General features: G+C 44.8%; 1 pseudogene; it reads left to right on the top strand.

The window, feature by feature from the left end:
• Nucleotides 1-2613: 2613 nt before the first annotated feature.
• LOC140076438 (olfactory receptor 226-like) lies at nt 2614-3462 on the top strand (annotated as a pseudogene).
• The last annotated feature ends 21815 nt before the right edge of the window (nt 3463-25277 follow it).

Genomic DNA, 25277 nt, shown 5'->3' with positions numbered 1-25277 from the left:
GAAGTGGTTCAAGAAGGAACCTTATCAATCAGTTGATGGGCCACAATGACTTGGCACCTTGAAACATATTCAGAACCTTACTTGGGGTGACTGAATACCATGAATGTCCAAGATTGGAAAAGTGGCCTCTATATTCATAATCAAAAAGCCACATTGAAGAAGTCTTTATCAAGAAGTCATCTAGAAAGTTTTACATCAGACCTCGGAGAAATGTTATTTTTAATTTTTAGAAGTTTTCTGTCTTAAGATAATCTTCTGCTTTAATGAACCCAAATGGGACTGGAATAAACAAATCAAGTGGGAATTAGATATATTTCTCTATGAGATAGATATCAGTAGAGTATAAGTAAAATCATTTATTTATACCAGACACAGACTCCAATTTCACACACAAACAGGATGAAGATTGTGTCTGAGGATGTAATAGAAGAGGATCTAACAATGGTAGGTACACAAAGAAATGTTGACCTCCTATGTATCTCTGCACAGTGGAACAATAGTTAAATTATTTCAAATGTAAAAACTAAATATTTTTGGATAATTTAAGAAGAGGGGTATAGAAGAAGGGGTATATTGCTACAGTGATGTGAAGGGTTCATACACATTATGGTTGTCTTGTGATTATTGCTATGAATTATTCTATGAATGGTTCATAGATTTTGGGAATATTATGAGCTGCAACTTGACCACAACCAAATCATTTCACCTTCTCCTTGTATCACATAATATCTGGGTTATACATAATAAGAGAAACAGAAAAAAGTCCAGCTCACCTGCCCGGTGGTATTTTTGGTGCTTTGAGAAATAGCCCCGCAGCCCCCAACAGAGGAAAGTAATCCAGCACTTCACGGGAGGATATCCACTAGCGTCCTTTATTCAGATAAAAGCATAAAACATGGCAGAATACATAGAGAGAACACCTACACGTTTCACTTTACAGCTTAATCATGGTCTCATGATTCTCTAATCATTGTCCATGAGACCATGATAAACATGTAAAGCGAAATGCGTAGGTCTTGTGTGTCTATATATTGTCTCTCTATGTATTCTGCCATGTTTTATGCTTTTATCTGAATAAAGGTTGGAAGTGGATATTTTCCTGTGAAGTGCTGGATTCCTTTCCTCTTTCTAGTTTATACAATATAACACTTTTTACTTTTTACTATATTTTACTATTAAAGGACAATTGTAAAAAAAATGTAAGATGAGAAGAGCTATGTATGTTCTGGTAACTGGAGAGCATAGTCACCATCTTTTTCATTTGTTGTAGTATGCTACTTTGGAGACTATGCATCCAAGGGGGGTCTTTACCCATAATGTATCTGAAATTGCTTTGGGTCACAGAGATCAGAGATGGAGGGGGCACAGTGGTGGTTGGAGCCAACCCTCCAGGACCATTTGTTAAAAGAAAGGATGGCAAGCCCCATGCTTTAGTCTGTATTATCGTAACTTTCAGGGGGTACCATTCAAAAGGTGGAACAAAGACAAAACCTTATTGGGGATCCCACACAGGAGTGAAGCTGGCTGTATGAAACGAGTTATAGAACTCCACCCTCTCCACACTATGCAGTTGTAATACATCAGGTCATAGGGAGTCCCCTAGTTACTTATAAGATTGGTTCTTCAGGTTTGTACTTAAGTTGAATTTGTATGCAAGTCAGAACTGTATATTTTATAATTGTAACTTCAGACAAAAATTTTTATTTGTCTCTGTGACTTTAGATTTTCAACATTTTTAACTGTCATAGGAACAAGGATTATCAATAAAACTTCATTACAGGCAGCTTAAAGCTGGCCATTGCAGCCTGGGACTATAGTAAAGCATCCAGAGACTTCACCAAAGGTCACAGTGGGCAGAGAGGTCCATCTGTAACTAGGAGTCGTCTTAGTATGTGGGTTCTCCAATCAGTGTATCACATCCATGCTGACATCTGGTGTGAAGAAACACTATTTTTGAGTGATAACTTCTGCTTTGTAACAGGTGACTGTTTCCCTGATGCTGTCCCCATCTTGCTGTAGATAGTGCTGCCTGAGGCAAGAGGCTCAACTCGCCTCAAGGTTGGTGCACCCTTGGCCCTCCAAGTGCCAAATTTACTCCATTGTTTTAGTTATACAAATAGTTTCTCGATTCTTGCAATGTTTCCAAGACAGAGTAAGGTAGATTTCGTCATACCTCCAAATACTGGTCAAAAGTAGAACTCATTTGACATCTTAATAATAATATCATCCCTTTATTGTCACTGGGTGTCTCAGGATTCTTTCCAGTGATTACTAGGGCCCCCCAGTAGTCATATATTTTTCAGCATTTCTGTGAACACATGTTGAATATTCTTGAACCATCCCTTAAAGAATTCTGCTACTTTTTGTTTTTATCAATCAGAACAAATTTCAAATATTTCAGAATTCTATCAGATTTACTCATTTCATGTGACCTCCCTTTGAGACTGGACAAAACGTAAATTACTGTGTACTAAAGTACTGTGTACAATGAAGCTAACAAATAAGACAATTGTAACGGAATTTCTACTTTTGGGGTTTTCTCTCTCGGAGGAGACAGAATTCTGCCTTTATGTTTTTATATCTTTTATTTATGTGGTTACCATAACAGCCAATATGTTCATTGTTATCATTATAAAAAGTGACCGACATCTTCATAAACCCATGTATTTTTTTATTGGGGGCCTCTCATTTCTAGAGATCTGGTATACCTCGGTCACTATTCCCAGATTCCTCTGGTCTCTTAAAACCAGAGAGAAGTTTATTTCTCCAGGTGGCTGCATGGTGCAGTTTTACTTCCACTTTTCACTTGGAGCAACAGAAATCTTCCTCCTGACTGCGATGGCCTATGACCGATACGTGGCCATCTGTCATCCTCTACGCTACTTGATGATTATGAGTCCCAAGATTTGCGCTGTACTTATAACCGGATCCTGGCTTGGTGGCTTTTCTGCAATTCTTGTCCCATGTCTTCAGATCTCAAGTCTTTCATTTTGTGATGGAAATCAGATTGACCATTACTATTGTGACCTCGGTCCTTTACTCAGTCTCTCTTGTTCGGAGAAATCGAGTATTGAAAAACTATTTTTCTGTCTTACCTTATTTATAATTTTAGGCTGTTTTCTGTTAGTTATTTTGTCTTACACGTGTATAATCCAAACAACAATGACAATCCCAACAGCTCATGGAAAACGGAAAACATTTTCAACCTTTGCGTCACATCTTGTTGTTGTATTACTATTTTAAGGCCCCATTATCTTTATGTTTGTCCGACCCAGGACTGGGGGCCTCATGCACGTGAATAAAAAGGTTTCTCTCATCCCATCTGTGGTGACTCCCCTTCTCAACCCCATCATCTATACTCTGCGGAATCAGGAAGTGATAAGGGCCATGAAGAAAACTGCTATAAAAATGAACATTTTTTATGGAACTGGCAAATGTGCTTATAACCAAGTAACTGCATAGAAAAATACTCAAATATAAATGCAATTACTTAGGGGGTCATCAGATGTGCAATATCAGGTAAACCTGAAAGGGGTGGAAGATAAAGGCTAAAAGGTCAATCTCATGACTCTCAGCTGTTCTCTGCCTTTGGTGGTTTTCTTCACAAAATATATAAGGGAGTACTCCACCAGGCTGTTCCTTCATCATGTGTCCTGCATATATTTGTACCTTCCCCTACTGGGCCTTCAAGTCATGTCCGACTGTTTTTATCATTAATTTTTAAAAACAGGATATATAATGCACTTATTATCGAAATACACATGAAAACAATTGTCTCTAGCGATGTTCTTGTTGTATAACATAGTGGGAGGATAAAATGAGTCACAATGCAAAGTAAAATATACAAATACATTTTCAAGGATGGGATATGTAAAACTTTGCCTTAGTCGTACCTTTAAAGACAACCCTCTTTACATTAAGCATGACTTTCAAGAAGCTTTGTGATATAATGGGGAGCAGTAGCCAAACCAATATGTCTTACCTGGAACAGTGCTGTTTCAATGTTTTTGCATCTCATCAGCACAGTGTAGTGAACTGGTTTGGGTAGCTGAGAGGACAAAAGGAAGAACTGAACTCCTTATAGCCACGTTTACAGGTGTATGAGGACATACAGATGGAGCACTGTTAACCTGTTACCCAAAAGTGATAACAAAGTTTGTAGTGAAAGTGATTAGAGTGAACCACAAATTTTCTGTGATAACTAAATGAATTAACTCACTTTAAGTCATGCTTACCAGTGTTGCATCTGTAAAGTGGAAGATCTAGGGTATCCTCAGGTCCTACCAACTGAGAAGTATTATCAGATGATGCTTCTGGTTTCAGGTATGACATCAGTCATAATTTCCTCTAAGTTCTCCAATTTCTTATCTATACTCAAATATTTTAACGACCAGTGTACAGGCCTTCAAAACCTGTCCCAGATTAAGTGTGTCTCTGGTATGAGGAAACCTACAACCCCCCTATTGGGGACAGGATTGCTATGAATGATGTACAACACTCAATACATTCAATAAAAGTTACATTTTTGTACTTGTCCTACTTTTGTATTCTTTAAACACAGTGAACAATAAATGTCTATTGGTATGTAGCTAGGTATCTTCCTACTGATGTACTGTATCTAGCTATTTCTCCCATAAAGTATATTACAGTTTGATGAATTTACAATTGAAATGATACATGCATTAAACTACTTTATGTTTATTTCTCCTGCAAATAATCAAAAAAGAAAGAAAATTCCTTTATTATTAAACTGAAGGCAGATAACACAGGATCCTCCCCAGACATTAGGTGATGAGTACAGAACCTACTCTTTGCTATACAATGACAGGTCTCTACAGGTCGTAGAACATGTCTACAACATTCCTGAACACAACTTAACTGTGCATCATGCTGCAGTTAGGCATATAATGAGGCTCAGCACTCTCCATACACAGCGGGTATATTCTACATTAACAGCAGACACCCACATTTACACCCAACCAATATTGTCACGGGTGATCCCGCGATCCATGTATCGGATTGCGGGTGCACCCGTGTTCCCCCCTGTGGCACGGCCCCGGCCTGGTCACGGGTGCCCGTGCGATCCACAACATGGATTCGTGCCCTGATATGCATGGTCTTCCCCGGTCCGGTACTTACCTTTCCGGGTGCCAGGCTGTGGTCTTCGGCCAGGCCGCAAGCCTGTCTCGTATGGCCGCGCGCTCCCGATGCTCTTCAAGATTTAAAGGGCCAGTGCCCTCCTTATTGGCGCTGGCATCCCGCCTCTGTCTGCTGAAGAGAAAACCTCCCTGAGTTATTCCAGACGCCTCCGAGTTTCCTGAACGTTTCCAGATGCCTCCGTGTTCCCTTGTTCCTGTGGTACTGCCGCGTTCCTGTGGTATTCCCGTGTTCCTTTGGTGTTCACGTGTTCCTGTGGTGTTCCCGTGTTCCCGTATTCCTGTGGCGATCCTGTATTCCTGTGGCGGTCCTATACTCCTCTGGTGGTCCTGTACTCCTCTGGTGGTCCTGTACTCCTATGGCGGTCCTGTACCCCTGTGGCGGTCCGGTTATCCTGTGGTGGTCCGGTTATCCTGTGGCGGTCCGGTTATCCTGTAGCAGATATACTGTGGCAGTCCTGTACTCCTGTGGTTGTCTGGTTATCCTGTGGTGGTCCGGTTATCCTGTGGCGGTCCTGTTATCCTGTGGTGGTCCGGTTATCCTGTGGCGGTCCTATTATCCTGTGGCAGTCCGGTATCCTAGTGGTCATCCGATGTCCTGCCAGCCGTCCATCCAAGGTCCTGCCATCCCGAGGTCCTGCCATCCCGAGGTCCTGCCTTCCCAAGGTCCTGCCTTCCCGTGGTCCTGCCTTCCCTGTGTCCCTACCTTGGCTGCCACCTCAGGCCTAGTCGCACCCGTGGAGCGACCTGGTGGCTCCCTGCCGCATCAAGACCATCCCGCTTTACGGCGGGCTCTGGTGAAGACCAGGAGTCCACCTAGACTCCGCCCCCGGGTTGCGGCTGGCATTGTTATCTCCCTCAGTGGTCCAGGGAGATCACAGACTTTAGTCCCAAGGGACTATTCCCATAGACTGTGACAGTAAGTTCCGGCCATGGACTCCGCCAAGGTCTTGTATCCTACAAAAGCCATGGACAGTCCCAAGTCCCTGCTACTGGTTGACCTCCCCAGCACTATCACCCAGCAGTCCCAAGAGATTGCTGCCCAAAAGGAATTCTGGGACAAACTCGCTGCCACTCTTCGGATGATTGCCTCCCAGCAGCAGGCTCCTGCTACTCCTCCCGTTGCTTCAATCACCCCGCTATGTTTTCCAGCAGAGATTGGACCCGAAAATTTTTGCCTGACAAATTTGATGGCAATCCCAAATTTTGCAGGATATTCTTTTCCCAGTGTCTGTAGCACCTTGAACTGATGTCCTCCCAGTTCCCCACCAAACGCTCTAAGGTTGCATTCGTATATTGTTTGCTCTCTGGAGAGGCCCTGGCCTGGGCTACCCACTCTATGGGAGACTGGTGACCCAGACATGGTCTCCCTTACCAAGTTTCTGGCAAAAATTCAGTCCAGGTTTAAACCATCTCAGTGTTGCTCCCGTGATTCCGCAGCTTCCCAGAGCTGCTCCAGTGACTCCACAGCTTCCCAGAGCTGCTCTAGTGACTCTGCAGCTTCCCAGAGCTGCTCCAGCGGCGCCTCAGCCTCCACAACTTCCCAGAGCTGCTCCAGTGGCGCCTCAGCCTCTGCAGCTTCCCAGAGCTGCTCCAGCGTCGCCCAAGCCTCCGGAGCTTCCAGAGCTGCTCCAGCGCCTCCGAAGCTTCCCAGAGATGCTCCAGCACCTCCGCAGTTTGCCAGTGCTGCTCCAGCACCTCCGCAGCTTCCCAGAGCCACTCCAACGGCTCCAGAGCTCACCAGAGCTGCTCCAGCACCTCCGCAGCTTCCCAGAGCTGCTAGAGAGGCTCAGCAGCTTCCCAGAGCTGCTCCAGTGGCTCTGCAGCTTCCCAGAGCTGCTCCTGTGGCTCCTCAGCTTCCCAGAGTAGCTCCAGAGACTCTGCAGCTTGCCAGTGCTGTTCCAGTGGCGCTGCAGCCTCCACAGCTTGCCAGTGCTGCTCCAGTGGTGCCCCAGCCTCCCCCTCTTGCCAGTGCTTCCCCGGCCTCCCCTGAGGCCACTCCGGTGTTCCAATTGCCACTCCAGCCTCCGGCCACAAGATGCCCTCGTTCAATGCTAGGCCCAAGCGCCACATGGATTGTCTAGTCTTCTCGGTGTCTGCTCTCCTCCTAAGGTGTCTCATCACCAAGAAGAATTGGAGGAGGCGAAGAAAGAAGAACAGCGGGCTGAAGAAGAAGAGAAGAGGCTCCCTAAGGGTGGGGGTACTATCACGGGTGAACCCGCGATCCATGTATCAGATCACGGGTGCCCCCATGTTCCCCCCTGTGGTGCGGCCCCGGCCCGGTACAAGGTCCAAGTGCCCCCGCGATCCATGTTGTGGTGCATGGTCTTACTAGGGCGCGTGCACTGTCTCTTCAAGATTTAAAGGGCCAGCGCTCTCCTTATTGACGCTGGCATCCCGGCTCTGCTATATAGCCTGGCAACTCCCAGCATCCCCTGCTGTATCTTCAGGTCATTCTGCTGAAGAGAAAGGCTCCCTGAGCGTTTCCAGAAGCCTCCGAGTTTCCTGATCCTTTCCAGATGCCTCCGTGTTCCCGTGTTCCTGTGGTATTCCCATGTTCCTATGGTATTCTCGTACTCCTGTGGCGGGCCTGTACTCCTGTGGTGGTCCTGTATTCCTGTGGCGGTCCTGTACTCCTGTGGCGTTCCGGTTATCCTGTGGCGGTCCGGTTATCCTGGGGCAGTCCAGTTATCCTGTGTAGGTCCGGTATACTAGTGGTTATCTAAGACCTGCAAGACGTCCATCCGAGGTCCTGCCAGCCGTCCATCCGAGGTCCTGCTATCCCGAGGTCCTGCCATCCCGTGGTCCTGTCTTCCCATGGTCCTGCCTTCCCGAGGTCCTGCTTTCCCATGGTCCTGCCTTCTCGTGGTCCTGCCTGCCCTAGTCGCACCCGTGGAGTGACCTGGTGGCTCCCCGCCGCAACAAGACCATCCCGCTTTGCAGGGGACTCTGGCGAAGACCAGTGGTCCACTTAGACTCCGCTCCCGGGTTGTGGCTGGCATCGTTATTTCCCGCGGTTGCTCTCCTTGCTGTTGCTCTCCTATAGCTGTAACAGGATCTGTAATAGAGATGCAGATGAAGAGTATTGCAATATATAGCATCAGTAATAAGACCACCTACGGTTCATACGACCTGGGGGATCTAAACAATTTTTTATACGGTTTTAAAAAATAACTTTTTTTTTCTTCATTTCATTTCAATTACCCCCTTTCCCTAGAATGGAAAGAAAAAGGAAAAAGAAAACATAATTATGTTAGAAATCCCTGTGTCCCCAAAAATTTAGAACACCCTGCATTGAACATGGAAAATGAAACATCTGAATTGCCACTTTTTCACTATCCCACTGTTGTTATGTATAGTAAAATGTCTCGGTATCCAAAAGGAAATTATTAGTGTGGCGCAAAAGGGATAATCCATTCTTAATAACTTGTCTTTCAAAAGTGTAACTTGAGCTGTACTCATTCTTTACCGGTACTCTTACCTATAACGTTAAAGCAATAAAAGGAGTTTTCCCATGAAAAAGTTAGGCCTATCCACGGTCTAAATTGCTGATCAGTGGGGGTTTCAGGGCTGAGATCACACAGATCACGAAAACGAGAGGGCCATCAGCTCTACAGAGATTATGATATGGTGATATGTATGGCTGCAAGCTTGTGGCCATAGACACGTGCCTATAGATGGCAATGGCCACGCGGGATACATATCCTATCTTTTGATAGCGATACATGTCCTATCTTTCCCTGTGTGCACGGCCGTACGCCGTGCATTTCTCTATGGAGAGGGGAGGGGTCCCCGGATGTATGACCACCTGGCTACGGCCCAGCAGGCATGCGTTCATGTGAATCCAGCCTTAGTCTCACCAAGTACATAAAATCTTCAAAACACTTTGAAATTTTTTTATTTTAACTCATTTTATATTTTCTATGAAACAGTATAATTTATATCTCGGCCCTTAGAACTAAAACTGAATTCTTTAGTTAATTCCCATAATACTATTCGCTTGGAGAATTAAAAAGGGAATAATTAGCTTGAAATGAATCTGAAAAATTAGCAAGGGAGCAAGACACCAAGAATTTATAGCCAAAGCACATTGCTTTTTTGCCATTTGACAACACAAAAAAATGTGCATGAAGCACATCAGTGGGGGCCACCAAAAAGTTCAATTAGGGTAAGTAACATGAGTGCTTTATGCTAACATTGTTGTTCACTGTAACAATACAACACGGCAGCACACCTGAATAGTATCTTTGTAGATTGGGTTGAATAAAGACAGAGGTACATGAATTCCAGATGATGACATAGACATAATTTGACGAATCGCCCCGATCTGCCGATCTGGCATGTGTTTTCAAGCTTTTAATAATAAAGCACAGAATTATCTTTGAAGCTAATCCTTGGAGTGCTGGATTCCTTTCTTTCCTAGTACATTAAATCCAGCCTATAATCTTACAGCGTGGATCCAGAGGAAGGTTGAAAGGTCCATTATACTGATGTCAATTCATTCAGCGTTTCCAGATTTAGGGTAATTAATGGGCAACTACGTTCAGATATGTCATTGGTCGATCGGTAAATAAAATAGTGCTACACCGTGTATGCGGCACTCCCCCGGAAGAAGCCTTGGAGGCGAAACATGTGTCGGGGTCTCTGCACACTATCGCGGTCTGTATACTTCACATTAGTGGTCTATCTTTTAACTTTCTCCCCGTTGATCCTCAGACCAATGAGGCATGTAGGATGTTGTCCTTTATTAGGAGATTATGTACTGTACTGCAGGGTGTTTGGACGAATTAGGTCCTCTCTAACAGTGTGTTTGTACCATTAGTGATTGTACCACTTTTTCATCATATTTTTATCCGGGTCTTGTGCATTTTATTAGTCTGTTTGTGATTCTTGTGTTCCCATATTTTATCCCTACGGGAAGCTTTTTGTGATTACCTAATAAAGTATATTGAATTTTGTTTACCATTTTAGGTACCTGACTATTTACTCCACTTGATAGGGGTTTATGTTTAAGGTAGGGAGGTGGTGTGTTTTGCCCCAACATCCACCCCCACACATTGTTTGGTGTATATGATGTCAATTCATTCATAGTAGAAAAAAAATCCTTCCTGACTCAAATACATAAAAAAAAAAAAATCTTTTTGTTTTCTTCAGGTGGTTCACTCGCTTAGTCCTTCTCCTTTTAGATACCCGACCTATGACATAACGAAGAGTATAAATATCTTAGGTTATACATGGACTCTTACTTATAATCGGATCTATCAGTCTTTACCAAATCCTTTAACTACTGGACAATACTTTGTCACCTTTACAATAATTTTTATTACATTATTATAATTATTACAATTATTTTTCCTATTTGCTGTCTCCTAGTATTTGCATTTTATTTTACCGTCTAAGGCCCTACATTTTATCGTTCTTATCATTTAACCTTTTACAGGATGTAAAGGATTTACAAAACATGTCCCCTTACACCAATGATAAGGTTTATCTTTACGAGTCTTTATAGAATGTATAAGGGTAAGAGTTAGACCTTTCATAAATACACTTGATCCGATCCAAAAATGGTCTTCAGTTCTCCTTTAGTCTCAGAGTGCTTTGATTTTAGGTTTTTAGGTAAGCAGTTTTAGATTATCATGAAGAATTGTAAATACAACAAAACAACCATCACCGAATTCCGTCTGTCAGGATTCTCCAACTTTAGAAGACTGGGACATTACCTTTTCGTTGTCATATTGGTTATTTACATTGTTACTATTACTACCAATGTCTTTATCATTATCATAGTTAAGATAGAAAAGCGTCTTCACAAGCCCATGTACTTCTTTATTGGTGGACTCTCTTTCATCGAGATCTGGTATCCCTCAGTCACTGTTCCTAGACTTCTATGGTCTCTGATGTTGAACAAACTATCTATATCTCCGGCAGGTTGTATAACCCAGTTTTATTTTCATTTTTCTTTTGGTGTAGCAGAAAACTTCCTTCTCGCCATAATGGCCGTTGATCGATATGTTGCCATCTGTAAGCCTTTGAGGTATACACTTATCATGAATCCCGCCACTTGTATGAAGCTATTGGTTGGGTCTTGGTTCCTGGGCTTCGGTATAGTATTTGTTCCATGTCTACAGCTCTCAAACCTTTGGTTTTGCTCCAAGACTGAAATTGACCATTATTATTGTGATTTTGACCCCTTGATCCGGTTGTCCTGCTCCGATACATCAAGCGTCCAAATGTCATTTTTTGTGTTTGCTTGTTTTATCATTTTTGGTTGTTTTCTGGTTATTTCACTGTCTTATATTTTTATTCTTAAGACAATAATGGCATTTTCAACCTCTTCCAGCAGAAGCAAAGCTTTTTCTACATGTGCCTCACATTTAATAGTTGTTACTCTCTTCTATGGTACAACTATCTTTATGTTTATCCGACCCAACCATAGTGACCTACTCCACTTAAATAAAATAATATCCATCATCCCGTCCATAGTGACTCCTCTTCTTAATCCCATTATTTACACTCTAAGGAATCAAGAGGTCAAAAATGCTGTGAAGAAGATTGTCCAAAATCTGTCATAATAATAAAAAATATTGTAGATATTTATTAAAGAGAATCTGTCCGTTAAACTAACCTGCGCTAAATAAACATATATTTGAAAACTGCTATTATAAAGCAGTATAACTATCCCTATATTGTTCCTCCCCATGTCTATAAAGTTACACAGTTCATTTGTAAAGTTGACTCACTATATGCATATTCATGTTCCTTTAGCTTGCCGCGCCTCCAACTTCCTGAGTGAAAAGGGGCGTGCTTTCCTAAGCTCATTCCCCCCTTCATTCAGGAATGAAAGAGATGTTGGCTGTGTGTGACTCACTGAAGAGAAACCAGTTCCCTCCCCCTTTCCCAGAGTAATTTTCTTCAGCAAGTCACGTACAGCAACCGTCTCTCTCATTTCTGAGAGAAGGGAGAATGAGGTAGCTGATCCGATGGCGTCTCATATGAAGAGAAAGCAGATCTTTTGTTAATCAGGAAGCTGGATGCACGGCTGAGCAGGATGGATATCAATATGCCAGACTTGGCTCAAAGGAAAGATGATAATCAGAGTCATATTGGGTCTTTTACATAGATGGTGAGACAACTTTATAAACAGACTGTGGAACTTCATAAGCATGTGGAGGAACAATATAGGGATAGTTGTACTGCAGTTTTCAACAATATGTTTAGTTAGTGTGGGTTTAGTTAAACTGACAGGTTCCCATTAAGCAGAATGTATATCAATGTTGGTGTAATTGGACCAGAAAAACCTAAGATTCTAGATGCCATATTTATCAAGTGTTTTAGGCAGTTTTCAGTCACTGCTACAACTTGTGATGAAGCTTTGTAGAACAAAGGCATGGGTTAACAAGCATAACCAGTTGTTATAATGGGGGTCATTTACTAAGGGCCCGAATCGCGTTTTCCCGACGTGTTACCCGAATATTTACGATTTGCGCCAAATTCCCCTGAATTTCCCCGGGTTTTGGGCGCACGCGATTGGATTGTGGCGCAGCGGCGCTGGCATGCACGCGAGGGAAATCGGGGGGCGTGGCCGAACGAAAACCCGACGGATTCGGAAAAAAAGCCGCATTTAAAACAAAAAATTGGTTGCACGGGCCATACTCACATGCACCAGGAAGAGATCAGTGAACTCCGACGCAACTCGGCGGACCTCGGCGCAGCAGCAACACCTGGTGGACATCGGGCACAGGACCTTCATGAATCACCGGAAGACCCGAACGCTCGTCCGAGAAGCCGCCGCAGGAACGCGAATAGACCGGGTAAGTAAATGTGCCCCATTGTGTTTGGTGTCACACATTCATCAAAAAGTGTCACAATGCAGCAAAATTATGTTGTTAATACTGAGGTATTTATTTCTATAATGAAATTAGTCTCTTATAGAGGTAACCTTGCACCAATTTTCTGTCAGACTTTTAGGTGCAAACTGCTTGCACAGGTATTTAACCCCTTCACGCTCCGCGGCGGATATATCCGCCACGGAGCGCAGTGACTTAGCGCTCAGTGGCGGATATATCCGCCACGGCGCCTATGCCGGCTCGGCTCTGGATCAGAGCCGAACCGGCATCGGGAAACACGGGGTGCCGGCTGTAACTAATAGCCGGCACCCCAGTGTAACACCCGCGATCGGAGTCGTCTCCGATCGCGGGTGCTTAACCCTTTAGATGCCGCGGTCAGCGCGACCGCGGCATCTAACAAGCATCTGGGGTGTCTTTCCCCCACGATCGGCCCCCCCGAACCGTTTTCGGGGGGCGCCGATCGTTGCTATAGTAACTCTGGGGTCCGATCTGGACCCCAGAGTTACTAGCAAGAATTGCCAGTAAGATGGCGTCTGTGACGTCATCTTACTGGCAAAGTGCCAGCCTATGCAAGTGCATAGGCTGACACTGATAATACAATGCAATACATCAGTATTGCAGAATATTATCATGAACAAGCAATCAGAGGATTGCTTGTTCATATCCCATGGTATAAAAGTAAAAAAGTAAAAAAAAAAGTTATTCAATAAAAAAATAAAGTCATAAATCACTAAAAATGCCCAAAACCCCCAAAACATATAAAGAGACATATAACTCAAAAAAAAAGTCTAAATCATAACACAAACCCCACATATATAGTATCACCGCGTCCGTAACAACCCGTAGAATAAAAGTAAATCATTATTGAACCCCCACGATAAACGCCGTAAAAAAAAACTGTTATAAACCCTCCAAAAATTATGATTTTTACCTTTTCAATCCCACAAAAAATGCTATAAAATGCGACCAAAAAACCATATGTACTTAGACATGATACTGGTGCAAAGTACAACATGTCCCGCAAAAAACAAGCCATCAACCAGCTCCGTAGCCAAAAACGTAACAAAGTTATGCCACTTGGAAGATGGCAATACAAAAATTATAGATTTTTCCCCACATTAGGGTTTTGTTTGACAAATTTAGTAAAACGTAAGAAAATATATTCATGTCTGGTATCCCCGTAATCGTATCAACCCATAGAATAAAGATAACAGGATTATTAGTCTATACGGTGAACACCAAAAAAAAAAAAGTCAAAAATCCAGTACAGAATTGATGCTTTTCTACTCCTGCCCTCAAAAAAAGTTCCTAAATTTTCAACAATAGGTGATACCAACCCCAAAATGGTAACAATGGAAAAAGCATCTCATCCCGCAAAAAAAATGCCGTCACATGGCCCCAATAACGGAAAAGCGAAAATTTTATAGCCTTCAAAAGGGGCCAATGAGGAAACTAAAATCCTGGCAGCTGCAGGGCGCTCCTTCCCTTCTGCGTCTCGCTGTGCGCCCATAAAACAAGTCACAGCCACATGTGGGGGGTCTTTGTACTCAGGAGAAATTGCAGAACAAATTGTATGGTGGGTTTTCTCTTTTTATATTTTGGAAATGTGTAAATTTTAGTGCTAAATGAACGTATAAGGGAACAGTATGACCATTCTAAATTTCACCTCCATTTTGATTCAATTACTATGAAGATCTCAAGGGGTTAACAATCTTCGTAAAAGCTGTTTCTGATAGCTTGAGGGGTGCAGATTTGAAAATGGGTAGATTATATAGGGGGTTTTGATGCTAAATATGTAAAATTTCATTCAAAACTGTATTTATCCCCAAAATAGTCAATTCTGAAAATCCGGAAAAGCGATATTCTATTTGTAAGCCGCGTGACGTCAAAATAAATTATCCAGACATTTCAGAAATTATGAAAATGTAAAGTAGACAAATGGGAAATGTTATTCAGCAACTTATTTAGGTGGTAAATCTATCTGCCTGAAAACGCAATGATTTAGAATTTCGAAAATGGCAAATTTTTCAAAAAATTTATCATATTTTCTTTTTTTTGTAAATAAACGCAAAACTTATCTGCCAAAATTTACCACTAAAATGAAGTACAACATGTGGGGAAAAAACAATCTCAGAATCGTTTTGATAAGTAACAGTGTTCAAAAGTTATAACCATATAAAGCGACGCAGGTCAGAATCCAAAAAATCGGGCTGAGCCTTAAGCTGTAAAATGGCTGCGTCCTTAAGGGGTTAAGAAGTGTCTGCACCACAATTGTGTCACACGCGACCATTTTGTGGTGCGGCTGCACTATTCTTCACGTGACACAAAATTCTGCACTGAAGGGGGCGTTCCGGTACTCAGTCGGATCATGCGCCAGATTTAACATGGAAAGTTTGACAGAAGTGTGTTGTGCGCACCATGTTAAAGGTGCAGCAAAAAAAAAGTGGTGCACTCTGTGGGAGCAGTGCAGGGGGTGCCAGATTCATGAGGAACAGGAGCCATTTTGCATTGTTTTTAGTAATGTGCGCCACATTGTCATGGACTGTGGTCAGTTAGTCCTAGTTTTTAGATTTTAGCTGCACCTTTAATCATTCTTTCTGTTAGTAAGGTTATACTGGTAGCTAAGCTGATTATTTTGTTCCTTTAATTGTCTACACCAGAAGCAATTTGCTACCTAAACATTTAAAACGTTGACCAAATGCGTTTCTGTTGAGCTTTCACACAGGCTGCATACACAGTCATCAGGCCATATTTACAGTAGCATTTATAACACCGGGATTTCTTGAATATTTAACCTCTATTTTTTATTTGTATTGAATTTTTCTCACTTATATAAGGACATTTTTGTTAGTTTTAAATATAACATTGTGTACGATTATTCTGTAGGTTATTATGCTTAAGGAGATTTAAAATGTGTGCAGGTTTTTTCTATACATTAAAACACCTAAAGAAGAAATAATTTGTTTATGGTTAGGCATATTCTGTGTTCTGGTTTGGTTTTTGCTGGATAAGATAATGGGGCACATTTACTTACCTGGACTGTCCACCGAGGATGAACTCTGCCGCGATTCATGAAGATTGTGCGCCCGATATCCTGCATGTGTCGCTTCCCTGCTCAGGTCCGCCGGAGTTCACCTTCTGCTTCCTGGTGCATGTAAGTGCTTGGCTTGCGACTCAATTTTTAAGTTGAATCCCGTGGTTTGTCCGAATCCGTCAGATTGTCCAACTCCCGATTTATGCTGCATGAAAAAATCGGATTGCGTGCAACAAAACCCTGTCCAGGCGGCGCAAAACAGAAATCGTCGGGATGTCCGACGAAAGTGCGTTCCGTGGGGTCCTTAGTGAATGAGCCCCAATGTTTTAATTGGTACCATTTTGGGGTACAATTTTTGTTATCATGTTTTACTGTTAAAATAAAAATAATGCAAATAATTATAAAAATAATTTAACTTTATATTTTAATTTGGAAAACATGAAGCACAAAAAGGCTATTTTAAACGGTTCTGTGTGCCCTTCACAAAACAGGTGTGATAAGATCAAGATAAGATAAAATCATCTTAACCAAGATTTAAACAATGGGTAAAATACAGTGGCGTAACAATAGCCGTAGCAGCCGTAGCGGTTGCTACGGGGCCCGTGCTGCTAGGGGGCCCGGGATGGACGTGAACCGTGTTGTCCGCCCACTCTCCCGCCCCCCCTGACAGTCGGCAACAAATCCTTCCCTGCCGACATGTGCCCCTGCCCGCCTGCCGGCACATCCTGCCACCTACCTGCCTCCACATCTTCCTTCCAAACGCCCACCAGCAAGTCTTCCCGTCCACCAGCATTCTTCCTGCCCACCAGCATTCTTCCTGCCCACCAGCCCCTGCCCGCCTCCACGATTGCCAGCCAGCCTCCACGATCCCCTGCCCGCGTCCACGATCGCCAGCCCGCCTCCACGATCCCCTGCCCGCCTCCACGATCGCCAGCCCGCCTCCACGATCGCCAGCCCGCCTCCACGATCGCCAGCCCGCCTCCACGATCCCCTGCCCGCCTCCACGATCGCCAGCCCGCCTCCACGATCCCCTGCCCGCCTCCACGATCGCCAGCCCGCCTCCACGATCGCCAGCCCGCCTCCACGATCGCCAGCCCGCCTCCACGATCCCCTGCCCGCCTCCACAATCGCCAGCTCGCCTCCACGATCGCCAGCCCGCCTCCACGATCCCCTGCCCGCCTCCACGATCCCCTGCCCGCCTCCACGATCGCCAGTCCGCCTCCACGATCCCCTGCCCGCCTCCACGATCCCCAGCCCGCCTCCACGATCGCCAGCCCGCCTCCACGATCCCCTGCCCGCCTACACGATCCCCAGCCTGCCTCCACGATCGCCAGCCCGCCTCCACGATCCCCTGCCCGCCTACACGATCGCCAGCCCGCCTCCACGATACCCAGCCCGCCTCCACGATCGCCAGCCCGCCTCCACGATCGCCAGCCCACCTCCACGATCCCCTGCCCGCCCACCAGCATGTCCCCCCACCCCCGCCGGCACATTCCCCTACCTGCCTGTCAGTGCGTCCTTCCAGCCGGCTCCATCAGACACCCGCCGTCACGTCTCCCTACTCGCCCACCGCCCGACTACAACCATGTGGCCCGCCCCTGCCTCACCCCCGCTCACCCCTGGCAGGACATCACTACTAAAACTAACTTCACGGGACGCTCCACCCCTCCTGAAAGCACCGCCCGCCAGGACCATAAAGTAAGTTAATAATTTTATATATATATATATATATATATATATATATATATATATATAGCTATGTATATATGTGTATGCCTCTGTGTGTGTATATATGCATATGCTGTATGTGTGTATCTGCTGTATGAGTATGTATATTCTGTATGAGTGTATATGGTGTGTATGTATATATGTGTATATTTTCAGTATGAATGTGTATTTATGTTGTATGTATATGTGGTACATGTGTATATGCTGTATATACTGTATGTGTATTTATGCTGTATGTATATGCGGTACATGTGTATATGCTGTATATACTGTATGTGTATTTATGCTGTATGTATATGCGGTACATGTGTAGATTCTGTATATACTGTAAGTTTATATATGCTGTATGTATACACAGTACATGTGTACATTCTGTATATACTGTATGTGTATATATGCTGCATGTATACACAGTATGGGGGGTATTTATCAGGACTTTTGCACCCTAATGCGCCAATCCACCACCTTCACGGTGGTGTGGAGGGCCGTGTCCGGGCGCCAGACAGTGGGCCGGTGCGGGGCGTTCCTGTCTCCATGCCTGTGCACTTTTCTGTTCAATAAACTTTTATTAAAAGTAATTAGTGTCAACATACATAGACTTGTCATTGAGTCACAGTAAGATTTCAGAATATAAGCTTTCAAGGCATAAACACAAATAACTTTGGCTTGTCTAGCATTACATTCACATTACAAAATGAATTCCGCACTTCTCAAGACGATAATTATACCTAGATAATGCTTGTCTCCTTTAGTACAATGAGCAAGGAAACCGGAAAGAAAATCTATGTTACTAAACATTATTAACAACTCGAACCACACTAAACACTTACGACGTGGGGGACCAAAGGAAAACACATAGTGGAATACAGAGGGGAAGGGGGTATAGAAAGGGAGGGGGAAGCACACCGGGAAAGAGGGAATGTTAAGAAGAAAAAAGAAAAAGGGAAAATTTCTCACTCACTTAAGCCATGCATCCTCCACCTGCTTCTATCCACGCGGCAAATTCTGCCGAACTGCGGAAGTCGATCCATGGGGACCAGACCCTGGTGTATTTTTCTATTTGAGAGTCCGCCAGTCCCTCCACAGCTCTCATCTCCTCCATTCTCATAATATGATTTAAGGCTTCCGCCCACTGGGCCCTTGAGGGACTTGCACTTGATTTCCATAGTCTGGGGATAATCTGTCGAGTGGCGGCAATGCAATGTCTCAGAAAACCTTTCTTTATCACAGAGATAGAGCCAGGGATCATAGATAATAGCCCGATCTCTGGGCTCGGTGCAACCGAGTCCGACCATAATTTATTGTAAAGTGCAAAGACCGCCTCCCACAGACCACTCACCCCAGGGCAAGACCACCAAATATGTAACATGGAACCCCGTTCCCTGGCACATCTCCAACACACATCCGATACCTCCGGGAACATCTTATGCAGCCTCTCCGGAGTTCGGTACCATCTGGCGACGATTTTAAAGTTAGTCTCCTGTATTTGTGACGAGACAGAGAGTTTGTGAGTTAAGACAGACGCCTTATCCCAGTCCTCTTCAGTAAATGTTTTGTTCAGCGCCTGTTCCCAAGCTTGTCTGTAAGGGACTGGTGTACCTTTAGTCCTCTCTCTCACCAGCCACCCATAGACCGTAGATATTAGATGCCTAGGGGGTTCTTTATTCGTAAAAATTTGTTCTATGAATGTTAGTTCCCTTTTAAGGGATTGTGCGTGCCCCAGGGATTGTAGGAAGCTGCTCAATTGATTAGCCATAAACCATCTGCTGCCTCTCATTTCAGCGGGGAACCACCCTTCCAGAGAATGTATGTCGCGGCCTTTTAGTGCGTGTCGTACTTGTACTACCCCGTTTAACGGTAAGCCGAATGTTTCAGGGTTCATGTCTCGTAGAGGACACCTAGCATCTAAGAATATTGGAGACATGGGGCCCGGGACGGATGTCAGTTTATGTCGTTTCCTCATTCTGTCCCAACTGCCTAGCAGAATCCTATATAAAGGTGTGCAGGGAGAGGATGTGTCACGGTCCATCGGGGAAAGCCACAGGGATGCCATCAGGGGCGACAAGTTCAAAGAAGCCTCCAGAGTCACCCAAAGCTTGGAAGAGGAGTTCAAGGCTGCGTCTATTATGCAAGTCAGCATAGAGGCCTCATGGTATAGACCCAAGTCCGGCAAACCCGCCCCTCCCAACTCTTTAGGCCTAGTAAGTATAGTGTGGGCCATCCGAGGTCTAGAGGAATCCCATATAAAACCCGAGATCACCCTTTTAAGTCTAATAAGGAAGGCAGGGGCTATTTGGAGGGGTATAGTTTGGAAGAAATAGAGTATTTTCGGCAGGATATCCATCTTAACTACACTAATCCTTCCGAACCATGAGAGCGGGAGGCGTTTCCAAGCAAGGAGCTCCTTCTCTATTGACCTTAAAAGGGGCTGATAATTAACCTGAAAGAGGCCAGATAAATCTGTCGGGATTTTTATCCCCAGGTATGTAATGGCTTTTTCAGCCCATCGAAAGGGGAACTCCTTCTTAATATCTCCCACCACATTGTCAGGCAGGTTTACGTTGAGCAGTTCGGACTTCGTGAGGTTTACTTTAAAGTTAGAGAGGTCAGAAAAGATTTTAAACTCAGCCAGTACTGACGGAAGCGTTGTGCGCGGTTGGGTGATAAATAATAATAGGTCATCCGCGAATATGGCCATTTTATGACGGAGTCCTCCCAATTTAAGGCCCTTGATAGATTTATTAGCTCTAATGGCGTTTGCCAACGATTCCATCACTAAGATGTAGAGCAGTGGTGATAAGGGGCACCCCTGACGGGTTCCGTTGCTTATGGCAAACGGAGTAGTAAGATCTCCATTCACCCTGACCATTGCCGTCGGGTTCTGGTAAAGGGCCATTATACGAGCTAGCATGATGGGACCAAGACCTATCTGCCTGAGTGTCTGTTCCATGAAGTTCCAACTTACTCTGTCAAATGCCTTTTCGGCATCGACAGAGAGTAGGCACATGGGGATCTTCTGCCTCTGGGCAGCGTTCATTAATGACACTGTTTTGATAGTATTGTCTCTGGCTTCTCTGCCTGGGACAAACCCCACCTGCTCCTTATGTATAAGACCTGGAATTAATGTTTGCAGGCGTTGCGCCAATAATTTAGAGTAAATTTTGATATCTATGTTTATGAGAGAGATGGGTCTAAAATTGGCACACAGGGTGGCATCCTTCCCGGGTTTTGGAATCACAGATATATGCGCCATTAGGGATTGCTTTGGGAAAATAGCCCCCTTAGCTATCGCATTGTAGGAGGAGAGGAGGGGTTCAATTATATCCATTTTCAGCGTTTTGTAGAAGCGCGGAGAAAAGCCGTCCGGTCCCGGACTCTTTCCCACTTTCAATTCCTTAATCACCTGAGCAAGTTCCTCAGATGTGAACTCATCTTCCAAACCCTGAGCCAACTGCTGTGATACACGTTTTGGGGCATATTTGGACAGGTATGCGTCTATGGCCTCCCTTTTGTCCGTATCTTCCTGCATAGGTAAATTATATAGGGATTCATAAAATTTCCTAAATTCCTCCAAAATTCCAGACGGGTTGAAAATCGTACCATTAGTTGGCGAGTTGATAGACATAACCCTTGAAGATAGGAGTCTGGGATGCAGGGCCCTAGATAACCACTTGCCACATTTGTTGCCATACTCAAAGAAGCCAAATTTTAGGCGATCCCTTGCGCATAGGGTTTTCTGGTCCAGTATTTGCAGGATTTGTTGCCTGACTGAGGATAATTCTGCTCTCAAAACATCAGACCTCTGAGCTTTATTTGCAGACTCCAGAGAAGCCAGATTAGCTAGTAGGGATCTAAGTTTGGACGCATTTTGCCTCTTAATTCTAGCCCCATGTGACATAAAAATTCTGCGAAGTTCGCACTTTAGCCCCTCCCACATGAGCGGAGCATTACTGCAATCAATATGGTTACCATTCTTAAAACGCTCTATAGCCTCCTTGACCTCAGCCGAGCACAAGGCATCTTTTAATAGATGATCATTAAGCCGCCAGGAGAATGTCTTCCTCCTTTGAGGATAGGGTCTTATGGCACCCATTACCGGCGCGTGGTCAGACCAGATTATGGAGTCAATAGAGCACGTAGGGCTGAGATCAAGGAGGGAATGAGAGATCAGAAGTGTATCAATACGGCTGTACGTGTTGTGCACACTAGAATAGTGGCTATAGTCCCTTTGTGCCGGGTGCAGTATCCTCCAGAGATCTACTAAATTTAGTTTAGCTAATTCCTGCCTTAGTCTACGGGTGGCTGCAAATGAGATCGAGGACTTACCTTCAGATGTGTCGAGGTCTGGATCAAGTGGTACGTTCAAATCGCCGCCAAGAATGATGTCCGAGCCTCCAGCAAAGCCCGCCAAGTCTTCCAGGAGATGGATACCATATGCAATTTGTCCTACATTAGGGAAGTAGACGTTAGCCAGAGTATAGATAGAACCTGCGACTGAAATTTTTAGGAAGAGAAATCTGCCTTCCTGATCTATCCTGGAATCCAAGATCTGCGGAGAAAAGGAGGAATGAAATGCTACAGAGACCCCTTTGGACTTCTGTACTGGGTTTGGTGCATGGAACCAAGTATTATAAAATTTATTGCGACACGAGGGTACACATGAGGTCTTAAAATGAGTTTCTTGAAACATGACTATTTGCACACGTTTTTTATGGAATCCATAAAGGATTTGCCCTCTTTTCCCTGGGCTATTTAGGCCCCTAGCATTAAATGTGGCGAAAGATAAATTAGTCATTTTAAGCTAGTGGAAGGGTCGCCTGTACACGGCCTAAGCAAGAGAAAGGTAGATTAATAATTAAAGGGGGGGGATAGGAAGACAAGGACTAGGTGTTACTTACAAGACGAACAAAGACAAACCGGGGTTTCACAAATAATATAACTACTAACAAGTAAGAACTTCTGAGTTCCTAGTTCCGGTCAATAGACCAGGTGTTAGACCAGAATATTTCGTATTCTATACTACGCTACACTACAGTGTTATACACTAGGCAACACTATATGTCGCCAACCCTACTTGGGAACTTAGGCAAAAACTTTTGGCGGTCGTGCATTAGCACCGGACCCTGTGAAAAAAAAAAGAACACACGGCCTCTCAGGCCAGATATAAAGGCAGCAGGCATTTGTTTCAGCAAATCCAGGTTTGCACTTTAAACCATCTCCCTATTAGCGATACAACCAGGGATATCTACAAAAGCATTAAGCTAACAATATTCCTCTAGAACTCCAACTACATGCTTAGCTCAAGGTTTCAAGGTTGAGCCGCATAGGTGGCACTTCTGGATCTCTTGGAGTCTCGCTGTTGTTTCGGCGGGACCTTGTTCCATTGTTCCCTCGGGGGGGACACCGGTAAAGAGGCCGGACGCGGCCAATCTGGCAAGGACACCATCGGGAGTTCAAAAGTTCCTAGAAAACCAGGCAAATCTCCTAGGCGTCTGAAAGATGCACTCTTCCCGTCCTTCTTGGCCAACAGTTGGAAGGGATATCCCCATCTGTATAGGATGTCGCGATCTCTTAGCAATTGCAATAAAGGCTTGAGGGCTTTTCTGAGGAATAACGTACGTCGAGCAAGATCTGGCAAGATCAATAAGGGCGAGTCCCCATGATGCAGTCCACCTGAGTCTCTGGCATGTTGTAAGATTCGTTCTTTATCCTTATAAAAATGAATGCGGCAGATGACATCACGTACACGTTTAGGATCTGAGGACCGCGGGCCAAGTGTACGGTGGATCCTATCAATTTCGATCTTTTTGTTAGGAGGCATTTGTAACAGATTGCCAAAGAATTTTTGGGCCCAATTCTCCAGCTGTGATGGCGGGATCTCTTCCGAGAGGCCCCTTATTCTCAGATTATTACGTCTATGACGATTTTCTATATCATCAAGATGGTCCATGATATCTGCAATTTGAGACGAATGTTGTGCAATAACCTCTTTATGAGAATGAATAACGTCACGCAGACCTTCCTGGTGTTCCTCTAATTCTAGGACCCTGTGCCCCACGTGCTTAATCTCCGATTTAATATCCTCCATATCCTTCTTATGTGAGGCCTCCATCTTTCCTAGGAGAGTCTGTAGATCTTCTCTGGTAGGAAGCGCCATTATGTGCGACTTCCAGTCCCACTCATCATGCGTGGAGCGTGGTGGTGAGGATGTCTCCTGCCATTGTCCCATGCCGCCAGCAGCAAGGGAATTGAGCGGGGAAACGGGGCTATGAGCTGAGGCCCAGCAGGGAGAAGCCCCCAATGAGGCAGACTGAGCCCCAGGGCTTGATTGAGAGAGCCCATGCTGATTCTTCTGAGAGGTGCTGGTATGGGCACCTGTTAACCCTCCTGTAACAGTTGGAGAAGGGGGGATTGCATTAACTTGCTGGGGACTGTAATGTCCAAGGGAGCTCCCTGGTGACCTGTCAGGCCTCCCCTCTTCTGACGGAGCCGCCATGTCGGCCCACGTGGCATGTTCACGGTGGGCTGGGGCCTCCACCATCGCGACCCGCTCCCCTTCGCCTACCTTGGCCGAGGCAGGCTGCGCTGCCTCCCTCTGTGCGCCCTTCTCCTTTCCTCCTTCCCTCGGCACTGTAGGTGTTGCGGCTGCTGGCTGCGACATCTTCCTGCTCTCCTGTGTAGCTGGGGCAGTGGCGCCGGAGTGTTCTGTGCCGGCGGCCATCTTGGCTGCTGCGAGCTTGCCGGTGACAGAGCCGACCGGCTCAAAGAATGTGGCCACGCTCCCACTTTCTTTTCGGGAGCGAGATCGCCCGGCGCTCCTGCCTCCCCTGCCCACCATCATGTCACCGGTCAGTGTCTTTTGAGTGCCTGCTGCTCTGTTTTTTCGGGTCTCGGAGCGGAGCACTGCCGATGTGCGTCCTATCCCGCCATTAGCTAGCCACGCCCCCGCCTGTGCACTTTTTGCTGCTGGCGAACTTACATATGTGAAAATTTGCAGGCTGCGTTTATTTCTATGCCAGACCGTGCCTGGCGTAGTGATACACTCCCCAGCATGCCGCCGGATACATCAAGAGGCCGAAGGCTCGTAATGCACATGGCTGTGCCAGCGTATGTTAAATAACCACCTAAATAACCATGTGTATATACTGTGTATACTGTATGTATATATATGATGTATATGTAATATATATGTATGTATATACCGTGTATGCACTATACGGTAGGTGTGCAAATTGCATGTGTATGCATGGTATGTGTGTATATACTGTATGAGTTTGTGTAATCTGTATGTATTAGTGTATAAATGTATATGTAAGTGCATAAATGTGTGCGTATACGAGTATATAAGTGAGTGAATGAATTTAGAACTTTACCTGTGTGTATATAATGTAAATATGTGTACACGAGTGCATGAGATCGAAATATGTTCGATCGTATAAACGTGTCCGTACCAATATGTTTTTTAAGAGGAAGGGGGCCCCATGCAGAAATCTGTTATGGGGCCCAAGCTCT

This window comes from Engystomops pustulosus, chromosome 9 (genome assembly GCF_040894005.1).
Source record: "Engystomops pustulosus chromosome 9, aEngPut4.maternal, whole genome shotgun sequence".
Classification (NCBI taxonomy): domain Eukaryota; kingdom Metazoa; phylum Chordata; class Amphibia; order Anura; family Leptodactylidae; genus Engystomops; species Engystomops pustulosus.
This window is presented reverse-complemented; position numbering and strand designations above follow the sequence as displayed.